The 13,457-nt window shown below is 36.7% G+C and overlaps 1 pseudogene; it reads right to left on the minus strand.

Annotated features, from left to right (window-relative positions):
- Positions 1–13,457, minus strand: part of LOC142348566 (dynein axonemal heavy chain 7-like) — a 460,211-nt pseudogene that overhangs the window by 230,619 nt on the left and 216,135 nt on the right.

Consider the following 13,457-nt stretch of genomic DNA (forward strand, 5'->3'; position numbering starts at 1 on the left):
AAAGGAGAAGAATGAAACTTCAAAAGCAAACTTATACTTTTGGAATGAAATGACTTCAAGGCCATTAACACCAATATCTATCATCTTAAGGCGTCAAATGGGTTCACTTAAATCTCAATAGATAATTAAACCTAACAATGATCCCAATAATTTTTACGACAAAAAAAAACCCTCAATTACCAATAGGATCAGAAAAAATTTTCAACTGTTAGTTTCTCTATAAATAAATCGTTAGATTAAATAATAAGGGAAAGATTAATTTAGGTAAATTGAACTTAATAAAGAAGGATTTGGATGGCTCGAGATATCTCTAAACACTTTTCCCAAAATTTTTTTTTAATTCAAAATCTTGCAGGAAAATTGCAAGAGTCTTGAAAAATTTCATGTTCAAAACTTGTTTACGAGAAAGTCAGTTAGATTCAAGTCTGTTGATTGCCAGCTAATAAACTAAAGAAATCGTCGATATTGTCATTTCCCGGAGTTTGGTGGCAGAGCAAATCAGCGCTAAATCAGTCTAAAGACATTCTGTTTTTTAGGATGGCCTGTACTCTGTTCATGCCACTATTTGCACTGGCCAGTCTGATTTTTGAGTAAAGTTTGTTTCATGAAAAATAATATGTTCAGCCTACCTCCCGCCAACAAGGTTTGCTTTACATGCGATTTGAACTTCCGCGTGGGTACTTGTAACATTTAATTTGCGTACCAAGTCGTAACCATTGAGCCCAATGGTCTTTGTTGTAATTGCCTACAAACCAGCTTAAATACAAAAAGTGTGTCTACTACTATAGTAATTACTAATTATAAGCTACAAAAGTATGAAATTACTCTGTGCAGACTTAATTTTGGGTTGTGAGTAATTTTCAGACTATGCAGGGTAGAGTTAGCCGGGGCGAACTCTTTGAACTCATTATAATCATAATGAAGAAATACTGCACATAAAGAAACTTGAAATATACTGGATTTACAATGTTTCATTACTGAATTAAGTTTTCACTCTTGAAATGTGCTGGTTCAGCGCTGAAAAGCTCTGCAACTCAAGTCAGGGTTTTCTTAGCCAAAAACGACACAAGCTCTTGTGACAAATTTCAAAGCTTTCAAGTTTTTTCAGCTATGTATTTGTTTAGGTTTGAAATCATTAAAAGGAGCCAAGTGAGCTGTATCAAATTTAACCTGTGTGTCACTGAATAGGAACACAGTATTGTTGTCTCCCTCTGCAGTCTTCCTTGCTATGTTTTTCAGGTCTTCCCTCCATTCGTTCATGCCGTACGCTTTAGACAGCTCCACCTACGCACAAAACATTTATTGAAAATTATTGTAAGGATAGACCAAGAGCTATGCAAGCAATTTGAGAAAAGTGTAGAAAAAATATTCAGCTACGTGATATCTATGATGGGAGTAAAAGAGGGGGGGGGGGGGGGGGGGGTTGTTAGGTTCTATACTCCGTTTTCTTATTTTCCCTCAAGTCAAACGAGGCCATTTAGAATGAAACATCTGTTAATAAGTCGTTTTCTTTTTAACCGAGTTCTAGAATCTGTGTACCTTAGCCCTGTTTAAAAGTGCAATTGTTTCCATAGTAACGTACTGCAACAACGGACTTTTGTTTTGTGACATTAGATCGGGTGACATTTTTGAGTATTTCCCAAATAGGCCCCCACAAAAATTGTAACCCAGGTTGAGGTCCCATCTGGAAGGGAAGTCTGATCAGACCAAGTCCAACGCGCACGGTGTGCTCCCAGACCAAAATTACAGGTTCTGGTATTTGGTTCGAGCGCACAATAGTATGATCAGAGGTCACTTCCGGATGGTAATGGTCTGATCAGAGGTCAGTTCCGTATGAGTTGGTCTGATCAGATGCAGATTCAAGCGCACATTAGTCTGATCAGAGATGAATTCAAGCGCAATTGGGTCTGATCAGAGACCATTTCGAGCCGATTTTTTTTTCATTTTTTGTTTTTTTTGCCGAGGGATGTTTGCTCTGCCAAGAGGCAACAAAAAAGTAGGACCCTGATCAGGGACACATTTAGAGTCTGATGGCCTTGATAAGAACCAAAGGAGTCCAGCTGATTGTACTGAAGTAATGTTTATGTTGAATACTTAGTTTAACTAAGCTAAGTATTCAAATTACATCATTCTAAAAATAGAATGATGTAATTAGCTGAACCATTCATATTGCACAAAATGTCCGTTCAGCCAAATGAACATTTTGCCATTCAGCAGGACGGGAATTATCCCGTTCTGAGAACTATATATAGCAAAGTAAAAATCACAACTTTGAGAAATTAAGAATTAATAACTCAGAGAAACTGAGAATTTAATATCTCCAAATTGAGAAAGTAATCTCAAAACGAAAGTGTTTCCAAAGTAAAATTACTAAACCAATCTTCCCAACTATATCGGATAACGAATAGTTAGAGATAATTTTCAAGTCAGGACTTTATTCAAAAGGGAATAATAAGTTACTGATAACAATTCGAGTTAGTAAAGTTTCTACTAACTTTCCCGACATTCTCCTCTTTCTAACTTTCATAACTTTCTAACTTTTATAACTTTAAGTTTTAACTCTTATAACCTCATTACTTTAGCTGTAAATTTATCTATGTTAGATTTCTATAAAGATTATATAAAACTTATAACTAGATCAATTAGTCAAATTTACTTACTTAGATCATGAAATACTTTTATGAGACTTATCAGGCTTAGAAAGATAGCATATACTAAGAGTACGACCATCGAGTCAGAAGTTTAAACCTTCGCAACCATACCCTCTAGTATAAACTGGTGCGACCAGTGAGGCTCGTATAAATATTCTATCTTCTAAATACTGTAATCACTTTTAAAAAATAAACCAAGTTAATGGCCTCAGGCGGAGGAACTGGAAGTGGCACCGGTACTGGTGGCACTGGTACTGGAACAACCGGTACCGCTACATTAGTAAGAAAACTTACTGATACACCTCTCTCCCATCCGAATATGTCACTTGTTACATTCTCGGGAAATGACCCCAGACAAAACGCAAATGAATTTTGGAGTTCTGTAGAACAAAAATTAAACTTCTCTTTGGGTACAACGTTACCTACAGATGCTGCCGCTTTAGCAAATCACCAAAATAGACGCAAAGCGCTATTTGGATCTTTACTGACAGAAACCGCATTAGAGTGGTTCAATACTATTGACCCCACAAGAACTCTGGATCAAATAAAAGGAGATTTCATAACCCGGTTCACAGATAGTCGTGACCAATTCAAATATCGACTTGAAGTTGAGGGAGCAACCAGACAGGAAGGGGAATTAATTAAAAATTATTTTCACCGAATTAAGCATGCTGTTGATAGAGGATGGCCTGAAAAAATACCTGCACGATTAACTGATCCTGGCCAAATTGCTACTGAACGAACAATACAGCAGCGACAAAGAGAGCAAAAGTATTTTGCTATTTGTGACGGCAACTTTAATTTTATCTACCCCACATACAAATTGTGAGAAACCAAACACCGAAATTTTAACAAGTCTAAACGCCGCTCACCATCAATTGTATGCAGAAACTGCAAAATCATTAAAAGTCGCTCACTACGATTGTTCACTTATGGTCTCTAACAAAATGTACTCACTAAACAAAGTCGCTCCTTGTAAAATTGATCCACAAAATGTTGAAGTTTCAAAAGTCAAAGGACAAATTTTCAATCGTCTCTTTAGAGGAAAATTAGAAGCTACTATGTGTAGAGCAAGCCACCAAAGCATTAGATGGTTTTGCGGCCTTTTCGACGCTATTGGAATTGATGCAAAACGTAGCACAATTACCACAGACGTAGATTTAACTCCAGAAAAGTGTCGGCAGGCTAGATTAACTAATAAGTTAAGTATTAACGGAAAAGAAATTCCGATTAAATTAAATGTAAGAACAACTTATATAAAAAATTCCGGTCCCAATATTGGAGAAAATCCAAACGAGTGTGACGAATCTGGCTGGATAATTCACGAAACATTTGAAACTTATATGCCGGATACAACTTTAAATGTTAACCTGCGGGGAGGATCAGTAAATAACTGGCAAAATATTCCCCTGCCTTGCACATTATCAGAAGGCGGTTGTCAAAGCACGTCAACCGACCCCCATGCTTATAGCTGGGAGAAACAAGATAATTGCTTGTTCGCTTTAAGAGAACAATTTGAAGGCAAAATGATAAAAATAGGAGATAATTACTATATCTCTAAAGAATCAGAGAAAGAACAAAGCTTTCTATTTCAAGTGTACAATAAGCCTCAATCACTTTGCAATAGCAATAATATAGTTTATCCGTCACCATACGACACATTGTATGCTGAATTTACAGGCGGATTTAATATGAATAAAGGAGAGGCACTCGAACCTCTACCTAATATAAATAGAATTACTAGACTCCCGAACAATTCACTAAGTTCGCTTCCCGAACAGAGATAGATTTTGAGGCACATTTGAATACTAAATTCGACTACTATCAGTACAGTAATTTCCGAAGGCTACAACTCTCTGAAATAATTAATATACAACAAATTTGTGAACTAGAACGTTCACTAAAAAATACACAGCTCGCATATTCGCGTCTCAGCCCTAAGCTGGCTGGTTTTCTGTTAACTAATAACAGATCTATGTTTTTAGAGACAAACGGCAATATAGCCTGGCTCTATCACTGTCCAAAATTTTATTCGCCTTTACAAGTAATGGATACTTGTTACGATCGAATACCTGTGTTATATAAAAATAAAGTTCGCTTCATCGATCCAGTTAGCAGACGAACTTTCACTACTGCTAAACAACAACCATGTAACAACAAACAAAAGAATCTTTTTCAACTAGATATTGAAAATGATAACTCTTAAATCCAACTAACTCCAAGTATAACACAAGTCACCGGGCCGGCATTTTTTGCACCCAGCAATCAGAAACACAAAATGGTTTCAATGAAATTCAAAAACAGACAGGAAGTCTTTTTTCATGACAAAGAAGACATGATTGCATTTTGGAACGATGTTACTTTAAATTCCGAAATGAAAGACGCAACGCAAGAGTTTTCTCGTGAATTAATTGAGATTAAACATAATAAAAGCCAGCCTAGTGGTTATACCAACTACTACACTACAAAAACAATATATTTAGATTCTGTAATCTCGTCACAATTCTTACACAACCGGTATATAAAAGCCTTCGGCCGAATACACTATTATTTGGAACAATGCGGAATTACTCTCGCTGCATTCCTTTTTGTGAAATTTTTAATCGACATTGTAGTTTGCATCATTCGAGCACTACAAATACACAAAATTACAGGAGCCTCAGTGAGTTTTGGGAAAGTAATACTATCAGCTACTTTCAATATACTTTTTCAGTCTATAGTAACTTCAGTATTTCGTCCTACTGAAGAAAGAGACGACTCAGAACACTTAGTACAAGCCCCAACTTATAAAGAGCCGACTATAAACATATACCCTCCTATACAAAGTGAGCTACAGGCAATTAGACAAGAGAAAGAAAACCAATCTAGCAATGATGATTTCCCAACCTCTCCAGTGTAATTAAATCTAATTAATTACAACAATAAATAACCTTTTGTATAAAAATGTTTTAGAACACAACACTGGACGACAATGACTTTCTGCTGCCAGTATTCGTGGAACTATTAGACGATGCACCTCCATCAGAACTCCCCATCGACATTGTCACACAATACCTAACGACAACCGAGGAGCCCCAATCTTATGAGCAACAAGATACTCAACAACTGTCAGAACAGCCTCAAGAAACACCAGGACCATCGCAACTTCAACCACCAGTGGCAGCCATTCAACCAAAGGTCCTTACAGTACAAGACAAAATTAGCAGACAGATTAAAATTGAAGAAATCGTTTCAAGCCCAAATTTCAAAGGACACCCAAAATATGACATGAACTTGAACTATAAATTGCAAAACCACGCTAACCTATACAAACTGATCTCTTATAACCCCAAAGCAAAAACTTACAGAGCGAAGAATTTAGGCATAGATAAACAAATCATCTCTGTCCCATTTCATTTACAAACCGCAAACCTAGAAAGCTCAGAAGACAACTAGTTTCCTCAAGGAACGTTACAAGAATTATCAGCTCCAGCAGCGCAACGAAAGCCTGCTGAGAGAACTAAGAGACTATCGACATGGAGACTTTCGAGGCAACGAAAATTTTTTGAATCTCTGAGCCGGGGAAAAGGCAAAGACTTTTTTTACATAATCTGTAAACCTTAAAATTTATGACTTGTCTTTTTATTATTATCTGTAAACTTTAAAAGTTTATATGTGTACCCTTTATTGATGCTATGATTTTCATTTTACCCCCACTAGGGACCGGTTCGGGATGTACTGAAGTAATGTTTATGTTGACTACTTAGCTTAACTAAGCAAAGTATTCAAATTACATCATTCTAAAAATAGAATGATGTAATTAGCTGAACCATTCATATTGCACAAAATGTCCCTTCAGCCAAATGGACATTTTGCCATCCAGCAAGACGGGAATTATCCAGTTCTGAGAACTATATATAGCAAAGTAAAAATCACAACTTTGAGAAATTAAGAATTAATAACACAGAGAAACTGAAAATTTAATATCTCCAAATCGAGAAAGTAATCTCAAAACGAAAGTATTTTCAAAGAGAAATTACTAAACCAATCTTCTCAACTATATCGGATGGCGAATAGTTAGAGATAATTTGCAAGTCAGGACTTTATTCAAAAGGGAATAATAAGTTACTGATAACAATTCGAGTTAGTAAAGTTTTTACTAACTTTCCCGACCTTCTCCTCTTTCTAACTTTCATAACTTTCTAACTTTTATAACTTTAAGTTTTAACTCTTATAACCTCATTACTTTAGCTGTAAATTTATCTATGTTAGATTTCTATAAAGATTATATAAAACTTATAACTAGATCAATTAGTCAAGTTTACTTACTTAGATCATTAAATACTTTTATGAGATTTATCAGACTTAGAAAGATAGCATATACTAGGAGTACGACCATCGAGTCAGAAGTTTGAACCTTCGCAACCCCTACCCTCTAGTATATGATAGAAAATGCAGCTCCCCTTGAGAGGAAATTTTGATTAAATGTAGAACATGACGTTTCTTATTGAAAGCTGTCTAATTTCAACCATATCATCCAAGAAATATGCACCAATGGTATACTAAATAAACTTTTTCTATGCAGTTGAGTTTTTTTCATTAGCAATACGTTCAGAATGGTCTCTTCTTCAGATGAATTTTATACTGCAAACATCAATTTTTGTGAAATGGATAGATTACAGCAAAATTGAAAAAAAGGTCATAGTCAAAAGCATTCACTGATCATACTATTTCGCAACTGCGCAATTGAGTGTTATCAGAGGTGATTTCGAGTGCACTATAGATGATCAGGAGTGATTTTCCAGCGCACAATAGTCTGATCAGAAGTGATTTTGAGCGCACAATCGTCTGGACGATGGTCTGGGTTTGGTCTGGGCCATGGTTGCACAATCGTCTGGACAATGGTCCATTTTTGATCTGATCAGAGGTCCTTTCCGTCTGGAAAGGTCTGATCAGAGACAGTTTATTATTAAATTTTTATTATAGTTTCGAGCTCACTTCGAGCGCACACGGTATTTCGAGCGCACTTTAGTCTGATCAGGGGATAATTTGGTCTGGATGGTCTCATCAGTGGTTACTTTCGTCTGGAACGGTCTGATCAAACGTCACTTCCGGATGGCACCTCAACCTGGGAAACATATCATTAGGGGGTTATAAAGGTAATGGCCCACACTTTTTTTGATGTCACCGCATATAGTATCCAAAAATTTTGGAGCACTCACCTGGAATAGGTCGTAGTCTGCCATATGAGCAGCCAGTCGTGTAAGAGACTGCCTCCCACTCCCTCCAACCCCAACCAGAAGGGCATGACCTCTGGACTGCTTGATTATGCGAGAGATACGACACACGTGCTCAATTGCGAATCTATCAACATAGTTACACAAATTTCGTTTTTCACCGTTTATGATCCGGCAGCTTATAGCAAGCATATTATATGATGAAAAAAATGGAGCAAAGAGTATGATATGTTTTTCTACCAGAAATAACCCAATTTCTGTGTATAAATCGGTCACGTGTCAACTTAAAATACCTGAACAAAACGAGATTCATGGGTTTCTTGGACAAGTTGTTGTACTCATCCAGATATCCCTCCACGATGCTCCTCAAGTAGTTGATATCCAGTACCTCTTCATACTTTTTCTGGTCAAGCTTGGATGCCTGAAAATGAACAAAGTATATATTTGTATGCACGGACAACAATACACCGCAGGAAGCTTGGTGTCAGGAGTTTTCAGAGCTGAATCCGAACGTTGGATCTATACTGTTTTGCCCCTCTCCCCCCCCCCCCAGCTTAGTGGGCATAAATTTTTAATGACCCCCCGGCGCACGTGCTATTTTCTTACATGGTAAAGTGCTATATAACAACCTATAATTTGTTACTGGGGGTCATAAAAAACACTGGAGGGGGGGGGGGGGGTGGGAGGGGGAACAGAATAGATCCCGAACGTTTTTCAGAAGACTATCATTGCTGATTCAGTTCTTCATTGTATCGTTACTTATGATTTTCATTACGCACCAGCGCACTTACTTTTGATTAATGTTGCATCGATTTATGAAAACTGGCGAAAAAGGTCAAGACATTGTATAATTGCCAATTATTATGACCGTTCCTTTGTCGCCAATTTCCTTTTACTTGTCGCCAATTTCTTTTAGATGTATGGAGGTTTTGTGGATTTAGAAATCAGATAAAACATCTTCCAGGTGAATTTAACCCTCTAAAATTATCTCGTGTAAAATTACACTCTTTTTTTGAGCAAAGACCGTCTTGTGTGATTTCAAATGAAAAAAAAAAGTTTTAGTTGGACGCTTTTTCGTGTGATTAAACTTGAGAAAACAAACGGTTTCGACAGCATTTTCTGCAAACCCGCTAGAGTCATATAAAAGTGCATTTAATTCATATAATAGGCCATATTTCGGAAGTCAGTTTTCCCCAAAAAAATTGTCTCAACATACAGTTTTTTGTGTGATTTCACACGATAAGATTTTGGAGTGAAAACCAAAAGATTTGTTAAAATCATCATGGACAGTAGAAGCTCAAAAACTCAAGAATATCTAAAACGATTATTTTTTTCAAATTAGGCTAAACTCAGGATTACAATTATAATATGAAAAAAAGACTGATTAATGTATATTTTAACATGAATATAGAAGGCAAAATTGTAAAAATGACAATATGCAGTTCTCGAATTACATTGGTGCAGTACTGAAATACTCTGTGTGGTCATCTCGAGAAGCTGCAACAGCTCTGTTCTATAGTCATTATTGACAACTGCAGTAAACACTTTCACCGGCGGTAGGATATAGGAAGAAAAATTAGCAAGGAAATTTGTGGTCATTAGGTAAATTTTTTGTGTATGCAATATCCAATGGGTAGTATAATGTAATTTAGAGACTATAGCAAGTGGCAGAGTACCGAATTTGTATTATTTCCATGATGTAGATTATCCCCAAATCCTTTATTTTTTTTTGTGTTTTTTGCCATGAAAATATGTAAATTATTTATATTTTTGATAAGTATTTTAAATATTTGCCATTTTTTCTCTGTTACTTTTAAAAAACAATCCATGCCCTCGATGGCAATGAGTACAATATATTATATTGAAAACCCTAAAACCATTGATACAATTTGCGGGGTTAGGGATTTTAGCCGAAACAAATTAAAAGACACGCCAACTGGCCGACATATTTCCTCAGGACGGTGCAAAAATGAGCGGAATAACTTAATTGAATTAGTGATAATAGAAGTTTCGATTAAATTATTTTCGGTCGGGATAATTTGTTTGGTTATGATAGATTCATGTCATGTCACACAGGCCGCTGCGGCATTGTCAAATAAAACAGTCATTATAGTCAAGTAATGTCGCTGCAAAACTAAGGATGTGGTTTTCTCTTGAACTGTGGTTTTCGAGCAGTTATTTTGCTTATGTGTCGACTAAATGTGTGTCGTCTATTTTTTTATTTTGGCTGATTGACCGGCCAAAACATTTTGCAAGTACTTTTAAGAACTCTTTTGCTTGTAAAGACGACTGTTAGGTACACTTGAACTTAATAACATCGAGTGGATTTGGAATTAACTTTTTCATTTGTTTTAATTGCCGTTCGCCTCATTTCCACAGAACTTTAGCTGAGGATTTTTGCCTAATTGCTAAAAAAAACTTCTTTTGCTTAATCGAGTTTACGCCTAATATCCCATCTCTCACTTTGGCTTTCATTCGAGTGCTCATTTAGATTTAGTTAACAACCGAGTTTTCAAATGGTCAAACCATTCAATGGTGTGATGAAGTGATGAAATCAAATAGTACTAACTAAAAGATGATCTTCAATGTCGTAGCTGCTAATAAAACGCATTAGACATATTAAATGCAGGTACTTACGATTCCCATCTAAAAATACAAAAACTGGAAGTAAACTCTGTAATAGGGCAAAATACCATAATTTCTCTTACACTAGATTAATTTAAAAAACTCCACAAAATCTGTAGGGGAAAACTTGAAAACTGCAAATTTCAATTTTCAACGCAATATTTGTAAACTTGTTTTGGTAAATTCAGATTTTGTAAATTCGAGGGGGAGGGGGGAGGGGGGGAGGGGGGAGGCTCTGTTTAAGTTGGAAACATTACCTTGTTCTGGTATGCTTCAGCTTGTCTCTGTCGTCTGCGGTCTACCGGCTCCTAAAAACAAAAAAATACCATCAGGACGTACGTTTAATAGCCAAATATTATTTTAATGCTTTTAAAACAAAATAACGGAGTTTTAATGCCTCTTTTTGTCAAATACTTTTTATTTTATTTTTTAAAAATTTTCCTCAGAATTGATACAGTAACCTGGAAATCGCAGAACATGAGAGACCTCATGTCATCTTCAGTGACAGTGGTGTTCCCTGGTTTAGCCAGAAGTCGCTGGAACAGGTCAATGTAGTCTTCGTTCAAAACTTCTTTCGTCACTTTGGTCACAAATTCATGCAGCCATTTGCGATCTGAGTCGTCAACCAGTCGATCGTAGAAAACTCTGTAGATCTGAAAAAGATGTTTGTACTGTAATTTGATTGCGAAACAAAAAAAACATTTACATGTTGTCCTATTACTTGTAATACAGAAGCAACGGGCTTCAAGTCTCAATAGCAAATCAGCACCAGAGATGAACAGTTTAATGTTTGTTCATCACTTTTGAGCGTTCCGAGTCTGACGAGGTAGAAAAATAATCCATGATTACCAAATCAAAAATGAAATTGATCACACCAAATTTGAGAGCGAAAAAACAAACGCATGACTCAAATCTTCAAGCGGCTTCCTGCGACTACGTATTGACAATGCAAACTCGTACGACTACTCTCAGAAAAAGGGGCGGAGCGTTTCGACCAAAATAAGTCAAAAATCAAAAAGGCTAAGAGTTTTTTTTCTGTTATAACTCACACCAATCATGGTATCTTTATCAATAGCCAGCAAACAACCAGAAAGAGATTAAGAAAAATGTCCAAAACACAATCCAAACCAAAAAACTAAATGGTCAAAAAAGAATTTTCATGATATTTGATGCTTAGAAAAATCGAGGAACATCCAGGAAGAAGAACAGTCTAATCACATAATCATAATTGTGATATATCGAGAAGTGGTGAACTTAGCAACTTAAGTTAAAACTCCATACCACAAGTTTATCAGTGTACATGAACCATGAATCTGTGTGATAGATTCGACCTTCCCACCACTAGATATGATCAGAAACCAACTCTCCGACCCTCCCAGTAGATAGAAATGACAAGTTCTCAGGTAAGGAGAACAATGTGTTATGTGCAAAAAACTGCAATAGTACTTGCCATATACGGCAAGGTGAAAAACTTGTTCACAACTAAGGTGTAAATTAACCCATATCAGTTTATCTATATCCAGACGGATCTATAAATTTTCTATAAATACCTGTGAATTTTTGTACATTTAGGCCGTTTTTATTTCAATTGTTAAATTAAGAAAATTATTGTTACTCGTGCTCGAGACCATGACAATGGTGTCCAGACCACCAAACGACCGACAAACCTTAGATCTGCAGAATGCTGAATCCTGTAGAGCGTGGATCATGTCTTTTGTGGCGAAATGTCGCGCAGAGAAGAAAGAAGATAAAGTCAAAACCGACGGTACGACCGTGGACCTACAGATAGCAAATCTCCTTCTTAGTATATGCGGCCAAGACGCACTTCTTAAACTTAGGAGCCTTATGAGCCTTAAAAAATTGTTAGACACTCCATTTAAACAGATCAGACAAGCTATTCAAAACTATATTTCCCTAAAGAGAGAGTAGAAACCTCAGAAAGGGCTAAATTTTTGTCCGTTGTTCAGGGCGTTGGAGAATCTGACGACGATTTTCTAGCACGCCTGAGAGAAGAAGCACGTTATTGTGACTTCGAAAAACTTAAATTAGTAACCAACCCTGAGGAAGAGTTGGTAAAAATTAAATTTATCTCAGGTTTGAGAGACCCTGAAGCCAAATTAAGACTATTAGACGGCATTAAAACTAAGCCAACGATGTCTCTGTCTGAAATGACAGAGATCTTACAGTTCAGAAGTAAAGCGACGGCTTTTGCGTGTTCCTCAACAGGTAGTAGACCATTTGTAATAAAAGAAGAAGTGGGATACAACTTCAAAAAGACCTACAGAAAACCTAATGAAAAGTTCACTGGTTATAAACGCAATGGTTATTTGGGTAATAGAAGTGGAGGTAAGGCACACAGTAGCAAGCTGTGTCCGGCCTTGAACAAGAAATTTAACACCTGTGAAAAAGTGGGGCACTTTTCAAAAATGCGCAGAAGTAAAATCCATCCTAAGTCAGGTAAGTCTGACTAGCGCAACAATTTCTGCGAGGAAAAGAGTAAGTTGTCTGGTCAAACATCCTCCGAAATGGAGATGGGAACGTACTATACACGGGAAGACTTGTTTAACATGTTGGTGACATGGTAGTACATTACAGTAAAAGACCATAAAATAAAAATGCAAGTTGATACCGGTGATGATAGCGCAGTGATATTATCATAAATCTGGACTGAGCTTGTTTAACCTCAGTTAAATGGGAAAGTCATAAGTCTTGAGGCCTACGAAGGTCATCAAGTAACGCTTCTGGGATCAGTAACATGTGATTTTGAGTGGAACGGAAACAAGTATAAGCAACAACAAATAGCTGTTGTGCAATCCGACAAAAAATTTGGGCTACTTGGGAGAGACATACTACCCCAAGAAGGCATCAATGCAGTGAGTGATGAAAGGCTACCTGCAGTGAAAGAAGACAAAGCGCATGTGAAACTCATACCGGGATTACAGCCAATGTTCTGCAAAGCCAGAAA

This window comes from Convolutriloba macropyga, chromosome 10 (assembly GCF_964194025.1).
Source record: "Convolutriloba macropyga chromosome 10, txConMacr16.3, whole genome shotgun sequence".
NCBI classification, from domain to species: Eukaryota; Metazoa; Xenacoelomorpha; order Acoela; family Convolutidae; genus Convolutriloba; species Convolutriloba macropyga.